The sequence below is a fragment of the Mobula hypostoma genome, chromosome 8 (assembly GCF_963921235.1).
Source record: "Mobula hypostoma chromosome 8, sMobHyp1.1, whole genome shotgun sequence".
Lineage (NCBI taxonomy): Eukaryota > Metazoa > Chordata > Chondrichthyes > Myliobatiformes > Myliobatidae > Mobula > Mobula hypostoma.
Window position 1 is genome coordinate 92,961,830 of NC_086104.1, and position 13,671 is coordinate 92,975,500.

General features: G+C 40.3%; 1 protein-coding gene across 5 annotated transcripts in view; it reads right to left on the reverse strand.

Moving 5' to 3' along the window:
* The window catches only part of atl2 (atlastin GTPase 2), a 142,906-nt gene that overhangs the window by 96,583 nt on the left and 32,652 nt on the right, over positions 1-13,671 (reverse strand). The gene's annotated exons all lie outside the window — the stretch shown is intronic.

Here is a 13,671-nt window from a genome sequence, read left to right on the forward strand (position 1 = left end):
TTCTGCATAAAAACCTTTGGGTTCAATAGTTAATAGTTGGATATCAGAATGTGAAAATATGATGGGGTACAAAAAGCTCAAAGCAGATCTCAACAATTTTAATAAGTTTGCCCCTTTTCAGGAGATTATCAAAATAGCTGATACAAACTTAAAGTACTATTGCAAAATCCAATGCAGCGTGTCTGAATTAATGTACATTTATACCTGTACATGCTGTATTTGTATTATGACTGTCAAAATGCAAACACATCACGGATACCAGTTCTTCTGCCCATCATATCCACACTGACCATGGTACCCACCCTATTCATCCCAATTTCCTCCAAGACCCCCACCTACTCTGCATACCGGTCCACATGCTTCTTAAAATTAAGACTATTGCACCTGCTTCAACCAACCCTGGTCTAGCCAACCTCTCCCTATAGCTCATGCCCCCTGTCCTGGCAACATTCTTGTGAATTTTTGCAACACTTCTTCCTGTTTAAAATTATCTTTCCAAAAACAGTGACCAATAACTATACACAGTACACCAAGTACAGCCTCAGATTTGTACGTGTTAATTCCTATACTAAATGACAGACAGCATGCTAAACACCTTTAACTTGTGATGTTGCTTTCAACAAACTATGAACATGTCCCCAGTTCATTACACATCCTTGTGTCCTACCAAACCTACTACAAATCCTATGCTGCTTCAAAATACATCTCACACTTAACCATATTGAAATCCATTTGTCACTCCTTAGACCACTTCACTAAATGAAAGTAATCCCCTCATAATCTGCAATAACCTTCACTATCAACTCATGATTTCGTGTCACCTGCGAACTTACTGATCAAGCCTCATGCAATTGCATCTGAATTTTTATAAAAATAATCACAAGACCATACGACATAGTACAAGATTTAGGCCACTGGGCCCATCCAGTCTGCTCTGCCATTCCACCCTGGCTAATTTATTATCCCTCAACCTCATACTCCTGCCTTCTCCTTGTAATCTTTGATGCCCTGACCAATCAAGAACCCACCAACCTCCACTTTAATACTCAAATGACTTGGTCTCCGTAGCTATCTGTGGCAGTGAATTCAACAGATTCCCCATCCTCTGGCCAAAGAAATTCCTCATTTGTTTTAAGTGAACCTCCCTCTATTCTGAGGCTGTGCCCTCTGGTCCTAGACACACCCACACACCCCTATAGGAAGCATCCTCTTCACATCCACCATGTAGGCCTTTCAATATTCAATAGATTTCAAAGAACCCCCCCACCCACCCCCATTCTTCTAAACTCCACCAAGTACAGGCCCAGAGCCAAACACTCCTCACATGCTAACCCGTTCATTCTTGGAATCATTCTCCCAAACCTCCTCCAGACCCTTTCCAAAATAAAGGACCCAAAAACTCCAAGTGTGGTCTGACCAACGCCTTATAAAGCCTCAGCATTACATCCTTGCTTTTATATTCTAGTCCTCTTGAAATAAGTACTAACATTGCATTTGCCTTCCTCACCACCAACTCAACCTGCAAGTTAATCTTTAGGGAATCCTGCACAAGGACTTCCAAGTCCCTCTGCATATCAGATTTTAATTTTTTTCTCCATTTAGAAAATAGTCTATGCCTCTATTCCTTCTCAAATTGCATGATCATACACTTCCCAATTCTATACTCCATCTTCCACTTTTTTGCCCATTCTCCCTATCTATCCAAGCCCTTCTGCAGATCCTCGCTTTTTCAATACTATCTGCCTCTCCATCCACAACACTGTGCAAAAGTCTTAGGCACATTTATATAGCTAGTGTGCCCAAGACTTTTGCATAGTACCATAGTAATTTTATGTATTGCACCGTACTGCTGCTCTACTATAGACAGAGTGGAAACAGGAGCAGAAAGCACCAGAGACACATTCTGTAATGAGCAATAATCCAATCTTGAATCAAGTTATCCTTGCCTGGTGTCTCAGGGGTGACTGCATCTGCACCGTCCCACCTTCCCCGCCCCTAGAACTTCTTTGCCACCTGCCCCCAACATCCTTCCTGTGGTGCTCCACCTTTGCCATTCTCAAGTGCCTTATACCCAATTTCCCTCAGGATCAATAAAGTATGTCTATCTATCTATACCTTTGCACAGTACTGTATCTTCATATTGTCTGCAAACCTGGCTATGACACCATTAATTCTGTCATCTAAATTGTGACCATACAACATGAAAAGCTGTCCCAATACAGATACTTGCAGAATGCCACTAGTCACCAGCAGCCAATCAGAACAGACCCCTTTATTTCCACTCTTTGGCTGACTGGCAGAGGTAATTTCAATAGGTTCAAAGGCCTATATTTTACTTTCTTCTGCCTCCCTCCCTTCTTGAAGAACGCAGTTTTCCAATTCTCCAAAACCATTCCAGATTCTAGTGATTCTTGAAAGATCATTACTGATGCCCACCACAATCTCTTCAGCTACTTCATTCAGAACCCTGGGTGTAGTCCATCTAGTCCAGGCAACTTATCTACCTTCAGATCTTTCAGCTTTCCAAGCACCTCCTCTTTAGTAATAGTAACTACACTCACTTCTGCCCCAACACTCAAATTTCTAGCATGCTGTTAAGTGTCTTCCACAGCGAAGACTGACAAAATACTTAAGTTCGACCATATTACGAACAACAAGGGACCCAGCACAAACCCTTGCAGCAGACCACTAGTCATCAGCCTCCAATCTATGAAAACCTTCATCCACTATCTTCTGCTTCCTACCTCCACGCCAATTTGGAATCCCCCAGCTTGCTCACCCTGGATTCCATAGGATCTGATCTTCTAGATCAGCCTACCATGTCCTGGCACCTTTTTAGTGACCTCTTCAAAGCACTCTCAAAGGTTTATCAAGCATGGCTCAGTGTGCGCAAAGCCACGTTAGCTCCTAATCAGACTCATTCTTTAACCAAGATGCAAAGAATTTCCACCCCCTCCTCCCCCAGTTTAAATAAGTAGTTCTTTACCTAATTATTCCATGCAAATTTTAAGACTGATTCATAATCTCCACAAAACATCAAAATACTACTTAGACAGTTGTCTCTTTGCTAATGGGCAAACTTACAATTGTTTTAGGTTTGGGCAATTATCAGTTTTGAACTCAAGTCAAGCAAAAACATGCAAATTCAGCGTGAAATATTATACATTAATCCCATATCCATTTCCAATACTGCTACTCCATTCATTCCACTGCCACTCATCCCACTACCTCATCCCTAATTTCTTCTGAAAATTTACTTTGACTTTAAAACTTCCAAATATTAAAAATTGATTTCACTGTATTTGGACAGATTTTTATAACTGCCCAGGGAAAATTTTGATCATTCTGATAAGAAAACTTTGCTATGACCTTCAAATATAGTTGATAACAATGCATGGTCAGATCACAAATCAAAATTAACCAATGTGTGTTGCCTTTGTACTCTACAAAATAAGACACTAGAATGCAATTAACTATTCTGTAAATTGTCAGGCAATGGCCCTCTACCACAAGTGTTTTTATCTGTGACATAAATGACATTTCTATTGTCACGTTACCCATTATCAGCATCCTGAAACTTAGCTAAACCAGCTGGATGAGAATGAGACATTTGTCCACCTTTGAACTAAGTATTTGTAAAGATTTAAAGAGGGTCTTTATTGAGGTTTGTCCTAAGCAGCAGCACAAGAGGACTTTCTGGTCTACACAATGCTCTCAGGGTAACATACCAAGATAAACAGTTGGAAGATCAACTCAGTGAATGATGCACTTTGGCCTATGCGAAACTTGGTCTTCCAGCACAATGAGATGTCTAAGTTGATGCTGCCACCACCTGGTACATTCCAAACTACAGGAATACATGTTAAGGCAGGCACTGAAGAAACCACAAACCAAAAAGATGCAGCCAAAGGCTTTGTGATGAATTACTGCAATCCAACACCCTGCCACAATAGACAGAGAGGTGAGATACTTCATGATACTCTTGCAAACACTTAACAGGTATAATGCCAATTGAGTAGACTGGTGCTTTGTACACAGAATGTATTACGTTGATGATACTATATAAACTTTACAACACTATGAACATAAAATGGACAGCATTAAACGTAAATTATGTACTGTTTCACATTTCCTGGATTTTGAGTAAAGTTTATTGTTGGAGGAAAATAATTGATGTCACTACAAGTGCAGGTCAGAAGCCTGGTATCCTTTAGTAGATAGTTCATCATCTGACTTTGCAAATCCTTCCATCACCTACAAGGAGTGCTAATACCCTGCCAGGGTCAACAATGTCATCTCTGAGCAGCTACAGAAACTTCATGAGGTGGTAAGGGTTAAAAACTAGAGATCTTAACTCATGTTAAGGTAGAACAAGGGATGAGGTCCTACAGAACAAGCATAAGTATTAAATTGCAGTTCCTCAAGGACAGTGATCTCCAAATTACTCCCTTGCCACAGACAGATCAGGAAAAAAAAAGCTCTCAGGGTTTCCAACCTGGGGTCCGTACACTCATTGGTTAACAGTAGGGATTCATGGTACAAAAAAAAGTTGGGAAGCCCGAGGTTAGATGAATGCATAGCTGAAGAGCTGGTGCAGGGATTCAGGTTCTTGGACCATTGGGATCTCTTGTGGTAGAAGTGCCCTGTACAAGAGAGAGGGGTTGCACTTGAACCACAGGGAACAATGTTCCTAACAGGAAAATTTGCTTTTGCTATCGGAATTTAAACTAGATTAGCAGGGGATGGGACTCAAGAAAAGGAAGATGGTAAGAAGACAGGGATGTGTAGCAACCAAGAGTGCAAGCCTAGCAATCAGGATAGCCATGTTTACAGTTAAAGGACCACAGTTTTAAATTGCATCTATTTCATTGCACATAGTTTAACAGACAAGGCAAATGAACTGAGGGCGCAGATTGTCTCTATTAACTGGGATAATGTGGCCACAACAGAAACTTAGCCATGAGAAGGGCAGGACTACCAGCTCGATGTTCCGGGATACCAAAGCTTCAGAAGTAACAGCAACAGGTAAGAGTGAAGGGGGAGAGGCTTTTTTGATAAGGGAGGACATAACAGCAGTGCCTTGAGGGGACGTGCTTGAGGAATCATCTATTGAAGCCACTTGGGTAGAATTTACTGTAGAGATAAGGGGTTGATTATCTGGTAGAGCTATATTACAGATTCTCTCCAACCGCACCCCCCATCACCAATAGTTAACAGGAACTTAAGGAACCGAAGTGTTGAGAAACCATTTGCAGTTGTGAGAATAGTAGGATAGTACTAGTGGAAGATTTCAATACTCCTAGTACTGACTAGGCCACCCAATGTTCAAAGAGTCTGGACAGAGCAAAATTTACAATAAGAATAAACCACAGGAAGGAGCATCTCCTCTTAGGAACTCAGGCAGGCCAAGGAACTAAAATGCCCGTAACTAAAGGGGAGCACTTGGGTCCAATGTCAATCCTATTAGTTTTTAAAATGCTTTTGGAAAAAGATAGAACAGGTGCACTAATTAAAGTCCTGAACTACAGCAGGATCAACTTTAAGGATATTAGACAGGATCTTAAAAGGGGTCAACTGGGCAACTCCATTTAAAGGCAAAGAAACAGTGAGAGGTTTTCAAAATCGGTCATCCAAGAATCTAGGGACAGCGCGAGGTGGATTTATAAGGCATGGTTAAAGACAATCCTAAGAGATTCTTCAATTGCATTAACAATTAACAGGTGACTAGGTCCTCTTAAAGGCCATCAAGGTCATACTGTGACACTGCAGAACACAGTAGCTGAGATTTTTAATGTCTGTTTCTCCTGTTTTCTGAGAATATCATGGATCCCAAACAAATTAGGGTAATAAATCATGAGCTCTTGGATCATACGTATAATGAGGAAAGAGGCGTCTGAAGTCTTGAAGTCCATTAAAGTGGACAAATCACAAAGCCTGACCAGGTGCACCTTTGGTCCTTATAGGAGGCCAGGGAAGAAATCAGAGGCTCTTAAAGAGATATTTATTTCATTATTGGATTTCAACTTGAATAAGTATGAGGCGTTATATTTTAGACTAGGGGTTGCCAACCCGTCGATCGCCAATGACAAGTCAATCTTTGAGATTTTCCCAGTAGATCCCGAAGAAAAATCAAGAATAAATACACAAATACTGTTGTAATGTGAGCATTATAAAAGTAATACTAATTAGGATAATGGTAAGATAGCAATATTTTCGCTAAAAAGCTGTTTGTAAAGAGAGATTGTTTCCAGGTTGCGGGGGTTTAGTTTCATTCTTTCTGCCCAGTGCGCATGTGTAGTTCCCCCGCCAAGCACCGCGTTTTCAGCGTAGCTTCTGCTGCATCAAAGTGACCAAATTAGATAAGAGTACAGACTGTCGCAAACATCAATATACGGCAGTGTCCCCAACCACCGGGCCGCGAAGCATGTAATGGTGCAGTGGTAGTCCGGATGCGCACAGCACATCTTTAAGAAAAAAAGCCGATATAAACAAGCTAATTAATTAGGTGCTGTCTGGCATGTAAATGTCGGCCCAGATCAGAGGCGACGCAATCAGCAATCGCTCGTGATATCCTGATAGCGTGGCGGAGGCTCCACGAAAGAAGGCAAAAACGTACAAATTCCATCCAGAATGGGAAGAGGAATTTCTATTTGCCTTTGTGAAAGACAAGTGTGTAGGTATGTTGTGCCACCAAACACAAGCACTCACTAAAAGAGGGAATCTGGAGCAGCACCACAACACCAACCACCAGAAATTTAAAGACACCTAACCCCCCCCCGCGCCCCCCCCCCCCAAACAGCGCAATTCGTGCCAGGAAAGTTGAGCTGAAATCGGGGTTGAAGGTCCAGCAATCGTTTTCCACAAAACATGCTGCTCAAAATAAGGCTGCTATTGAAGCATCATTTCGTGTAAGTCACCCTTTGGCTGAACACAAGAAGCCTTTTACAGATGGCGATTTATTCAAGGAAGCAATGGTCATTACCGCAAAGACTGTTTTTAATGACTTTAAAAACAAAAACGACATCACAACCGCAATACATAATATACCGCTTGCCCCTGCATCAGTGACAAGGAGGGTAGAGTCACTGTCAGAGGACATGGATATTTTTCACTACAATTCAATAACTCCCTGGATGTAATGCAAACAGCTCAGCTTGTTGTATTTGTCAGAATGGCTTTCCAGGATTTTACAACAAAGGAGGACTTCCTCACTCTTTTGCAATTAAAGGAAAGAACCAGAGGTGAGGATATTTACAATGAGTTTACAAAAAAATGTCCGTGAAAATGACATCCCCATTCATAAACTGGTGGCAATTACTACCGATGGGGCTGAGCAATGTGCAGTGTGCGCATTGGTTATATACCACTAAAAGTCAGTGCCTACTTCAGGTCAACTCATCTATGTGAAATTGCATTTTCACAGATGAAAATTATTAAATCTAAGTACAGGAGCTGACTACTGACAAGACACCTCACTAGGGTTGCCAACTTTCTCACTCCCAAATAAGGGACAAAAGTAGCAGTCAAATCCCAGGACATTTGTGTCCACCCAGAGAAAGACTACCATGACCATGAATACTTGTGCGGCCACCTGTGTGCACATGCGTGTATGTGTCGATTTTGTTTTAACCCCACGAATCAGTTTTGGCTTAATTTTCATTATTTCTACTTTATATAGACTGTATTTATCATATCATTCCTGCTTTTACTATATGTTAGTGTTATTTTAGGTTTGTGTTATTTGGTATGATTTGGTAGGTTTTTTTTGGGTCTGGAAACGTTCAAAATTTTTTTCCATACAAATTAATGGTAATTGATTCTTCGACGTAAAGCATTTCTGTACGAAAGGTTTCATAGGAACGCTCTACCTTAGCGGGGGGAAATACAGGACAGTTGGCAACCCTACACCTCACAGACTGTCTCAGACTGGCTGTCTGTAGTTATGAGCCAAATTTCAGGGAACTAGCAGAAAGTATTCAGCCCCAGTCATCACACTGAGTGCAACAGTCAATTTTTATTCATTTATTTTTTGTGTTGAAATAAAATTAAATAATGAAACTTAGAATTAAAAGGTGTAAAGTATTGTAATATTCTTAAAGACAGACAGCTATGGCCTGTTTGATATGCTAGTTACAGTGTTTTCTTGTTTGAATTCATTTGAAAGTTGGATACAAGTATTGTTTAATTCAAATACAATTCGCCCAAATAAAAGGCCTCAAATTGGAAGTACAATCTGAGCTGTTTTTTCTCTAAACAATTTAGCAGGTAGATCTTGCCTTTCACTGAGGTCGAAGTAGGGGATCTTGGGCTTAAAAAGGTTGGTGACCGCTATTTTAGACAGTCAATTCAGCCCAATTCAGGGTAATAACTATACAATGAATGGCAGGGCACCAACTAGTGTTGCGGAACAGAGTGACCAGGAGTTCAAGTACAGCTTGCTGAAAACAGCTGCATGATTAAACCACGTAGTGAAGGTAGCACTTAGTATGCTAGCCTTCAGCCAGGGCATCATGTTTAGGAACAAGGGATATTATACTGCACTTACATGTTGTTGGTGTGGCTACACCTAAAGTATGTTACAGATTTGGTCATCTTGTTTTCGGAAAGACATTGTCAAGCTGGAGAGGATGCAGAAGAGATTTACGAGGACGATGCTTGGACTGGAGTGCCTAAGTTATAGGGAGGAGTTGGCCATGCTAGATCTTTATTCCCTGAAGTGTAGGAGAATGACAAGTGATCTCAGAAATTCATAAAATCATGAGGGATATAGACATAGTGGACAATTGGTTCTTTGCCCAAGATTAAAGTGTTCAAAACCAAAAGGCTACAGATACAAGAGAGGAGAGTTAAAAATACTTTATTGGTAACTTCTTTACAGAGGCTATGAATACATAAGCTGCCATGAGGAAGTGTTTGAGGTGAGTATGATTGTGACATTTAAGAGACATTTGGATAAGTACTTGCAGGGAAGAGGCTTGGAGGATTATGAGCCAAATGCAAGCAACTGGGACTAGCAGTGAAGATGCTGTGGTTAGCCTGTTTCTGTGCTGTATTACTCTGACTCTGCACTTTCCTGGGTGAGTGCAGCTCCAACACCACTCAAAGCAGCTCTAAAGACAAAGCAGCCCATTTGATTGCCACCCAATCTATTGAACTGCATGTTCAGTCCCATCACAACTGGTACTACCCATGAAGCCCAGATGGCTGTATTTCAATGCCAATTCAAAAGTCAAGCCCGCCCTCAAAACAGACAATAATATACAACATACATACAAGACATCACTAGCAAGTTCACATCACCTTTACTTGGAAGCTGCCACCATTATGGTGTCTCTATCATAACACCTCCATTTACTGTTTGGTAGAGCATAATTTCACCTGAAATACTGTAGTGTTTCAAGTGATAAACTCTCCACAACAAGAACAGGAAGTCAGAGGGCTGGATCTGTTAATATGGGTTTAAGCAGCTTGGCAGAAATATACAGTGGTAACCATGGGGTATTTTAACCCACGTGGGGGGGGGGGAGAGAAAGAGGAGGAGTCAGATGTTTAAAGTAGCCAAGATTAGGAGTGTCAGATAGCTTTTAAGAACAGAATGTCCTGGTTATAACAGACTTGGAGTTAATTATTGACATGATTGCAAAAATGCCATTTCATTGCACAATACCAAGGCAGTATTAACCATATGAATTTTTTTTAAATTAAAGGGCAAGCCTAAGGGGATGAAGGCAAAACTAGTCAAAGAGTTAGCAAAGCAGCTTAAGGGGTCAATGCATTCAGAAACAGTAGCAGATATTTAGAACATCTTTCATAATATACAAAATTTCAACAGGAAAGGAAAAATTCAAAGCTCCTCAGATTACATGTTGTAGTTAACAAAAAAAATACAAACTTGAAAAATGAAACTGAAGATAGACTACACACCTGAAGCTTGGACAGAATGTATAAGAAACAGTAACAATTAACTGGAACATTAAGAGGGAAAAAAAGTACAAGATAAAGCTAAACAATTTTTGAAAGAATCTAGGAAACTTGAAAAACAAGGAGATGCAGACTGGATTAAACGAGTATTTTACATCGGTCTTCACTGCTACAGGATACAAGCACTATCTCAGAAATTGCTGTAAAGTAGGATTTTGAAGAGCATGGGAAATTTTCTATCGGCAATGATACTGCAAAATTGTTGGGAGCTCTGGGCTCAGATGGGCATCATCCTTGAACCTGAAAAAATGGCTATTAAAAAAGTTGATGGGTAGGTTTTAATTTTCTTAAATTCCCAGATTCAGAGGAAGTTCCATTGGAAAAAAAAAGGAAGAGATGAACAGAAAATTACAGAATTAGTTTTAACATTTGTATTTGGACAAAATGTTAATAATTAAAGACATTACAGCAGGCACTTAGAAAAATCAAGGAATCAAGTCCACAGCAAAGGGAAATCATGTCTGACCTATTTGAAAATGATAGATGCAAAGGACAAGAGAATCTGTGGATGTACACCATCTAGATTTTCAGGTGTCCTATACAGATGCCACAAAGATCATCTCAGAATAAACTACACTGTATGGAATAGAAGTAGTGAACCTTCAGAGTGTGTACCTAAATAGGCAATAATCTTCTAATTCTCTCACATGGCATGATAATTTTGAGCAAAGATCATTGATTAATATATGTGTAATAATAATTATAATTATACTTTAAGGATTATTGCTTATTTGTGTGTAATAAATAAGCACATTAAAGGCACATAGTAAAACATTGTTTTACTAATAACGTGCAGATCGAAATAAACATTTTAGAAAATCTTCAAAATTATTAATCTTTTAATAACAATAACAATTTCTGCACAGTATTAGTATTGTGCTTACTCTCCAAATACTGATACGTATACAAAGTCTGCGAAAATTTGAAAGCATATCATCCAAAGTCACATGCTCATGCAGTTGTCTACCTCAGGGGTCCCCGACCTTTTTTGCACCGCGGACCGGTTTAATATTGACAATATTCTTGCGGACCCGCCAATGTGGGGGGGGGAGGGTTCAAGTTCAACAGTGCATGACAGGAAATGAGGAAATGTGCAGCTGGCTCATAACATTTCATATCACCAAATCGTATAGTTTCCTCGCGGCCTGGTAGCACATGCTTTGTGGCCCGGTGGTTGGGGACAACTGGTCCAACTGATGCCAAGTCTGCACGAGATATTTCCTGAGGAAACACCTCACTGCTCTCTGGTTTTAAAAAAAAATTGTTACTTCATTTTGCAGTGAAGATAATAATTATGTACCTTTTTTATTATAGAGCTTAAAGAATCAAAGGATAACATTCCATAAGTGTGCCAACAAAATCTTTGCATACCATCTTGGGGACTCATTCTATAGGTTCACCACCCCCAGATAGGAGGGGAATGGCTGGATAACAGGGAACATCGTAACATCAATAATTGTTTTTGTGGACATAGATGTTGAGATGTTTCCACTAGTGAGAGGAGATTAACTAAGTAATTGTTATACAGTTAGGGGCACTCAATTAAAACTGAGGTGTGCAGGAACTTTTCACAAACTAGAACACAGAAAGTACAGCACAGGAACCGGAACCTTTGGCTCATGTTGTGGCAAACTTAATCAGCAACCAAATGCACAACTAAATAATCCCTTCTGACTACACAATGTCCATATTATTTCATTTCTTGCACATCCATGTGCTATCCATCCTCCACCACATTCCAAGCATCCAACACTGCTTACAGAATAAAAACTTGCCCCACACAACTCCTTTGAACTTTCCCAGTCTCACCTCAAATGCATGCACTCCAGTATTAGGCATTTCAACCCTGCAAAAAGATCAGGACTGTGCCATCTATCTGCACCTCTCAGAATTCTCTATCCGACCATACCTCAACCTCCACCACTCCAGAGAAACAAGATAAAGTTCAATTATCATTCAACCAATATAGCCAAATGAAACAGTATTCCTCTGGGGCCAAAGTACAAATCACATTTCCAACAACATTCAGTACACTGCACATATCATAAGTAGCACATATGGTTACAATTTCAGAATAACATACAAAGGAAAAAGATTTTTTAAAAAAATAATGTAGCCCAAGTCCCTGAATGTAGAATTGATGGCAAGTTGTCCTGGTGCAGTTTGTTCTTCCACTGAGCAAACACCAGAGGGCAGCATAGAGTGAACATTTTTTCCCAACCTATGTAGCACATGCCCTCTAATCCAGGCAGTATCCTGGTAAATGTCTTCTGTACCTTTCCCGAAGTCCAAAATCCTCCCTATAATGGTGCAAGCAGAATTGAAAGCAGTAATCCAGGAGTAGACCAATTTGAGTTTTATAAAGCTGCAACACACAAGTTCCTGACTTCTGAACTCAATTCGTCAATAATCAAATTTAATTTATTTAAATCTTAAATCCATCCCACAATGTGAGGGAGTAAAAATCTTTATTTTATGACTCTGCTACAATGTACAAACATGTGAATTTAAAAGTCTAATGGCTTGTAGAAGGAAGCTGTCCGTAGCCTGTTGACCCTGACTTTAATGCTGTGGTACCATTTGCCAGACAGAAGCAGCTGAAACAGTTTATGGTTGCAAGCATACCATATGCTTTTAGTCCTGATAAAGGGTCTTGACCTGAAATGCAACTGTATATTCCTTTCTTCAGATGCTGTCTGACCTATTGAATTCCTCCAGTATTTTCTGTGTTATTCTGAGTTTCCAACATCTCTTGCATTTCACAACACACAAAATGTTGGAAGAACTCAGCAAGTCAGGAAGCATCAATGAAAGAGTAAACAGTTGACATTTCGGACCAAAACCCTTCTTCAAGACTTTAGTGGATTTCTGGAATGCGCTGCTTGGGATGGTAGTGGAGGTAAGTACAATAGAGGAATTTAACGGCTCTTAGATAGGCTGTTAACTATAAATTCCTTGGTGTTATTATTTCAGAGGATCTGGCATGCAAGTCCAATTATGAAGCAAGCATGGCAGCACCTCTACTTCCTTTGGAGTTTGCGAAGATTCGGCATGACATCTAAAACTTTTATAAATCCCACAGATGTGTAGTGGAAAATATAATGACTAGTTGGAAACATCAACGCCCCTGAACAGAAAATCCTATAAAAAGAAGTGGATGCGGCCTAGTCCATCACATATAAAGCTCTCCCCACCAATGAGCACATCTACATGAAATGCTGTCACAGAAAAGCAGCACTAACCCCAACCAGTACATCTTTGGAATGTGGGGGGAATCTCGAAAACCTGGAGAAGACTCCCCGTAACCACGGAGGGAACGTACAAACTCCTTAGAGACGGGAAATGAAACCAATCACGCAGCTGGCATTGTACGAACTGCCACACTGTCCTTTGGGATAGAAAAGATTCTGAAACACGCAATGCTTATTGCCCTGCATCCTTCTGTCTCAAGAATTGTACTAGAGATTGTGGGTATAATGGAACTCAAGGGGGCATGTCAGTCAAATAAACACTCAGTGGCCACTTTACTGGGCACACCTGTGCACCTGCTCATTAATGCTTCATCTAATCAACCAATCATGTGGCAGCAATTCAATGTATAAGCATACAGACATGGTCAAGAGGTTCAAGCCAAACATCAGAATAGGGAAGAAATGTGACCCAAGTGACTTTGACCATGGAATGATCATT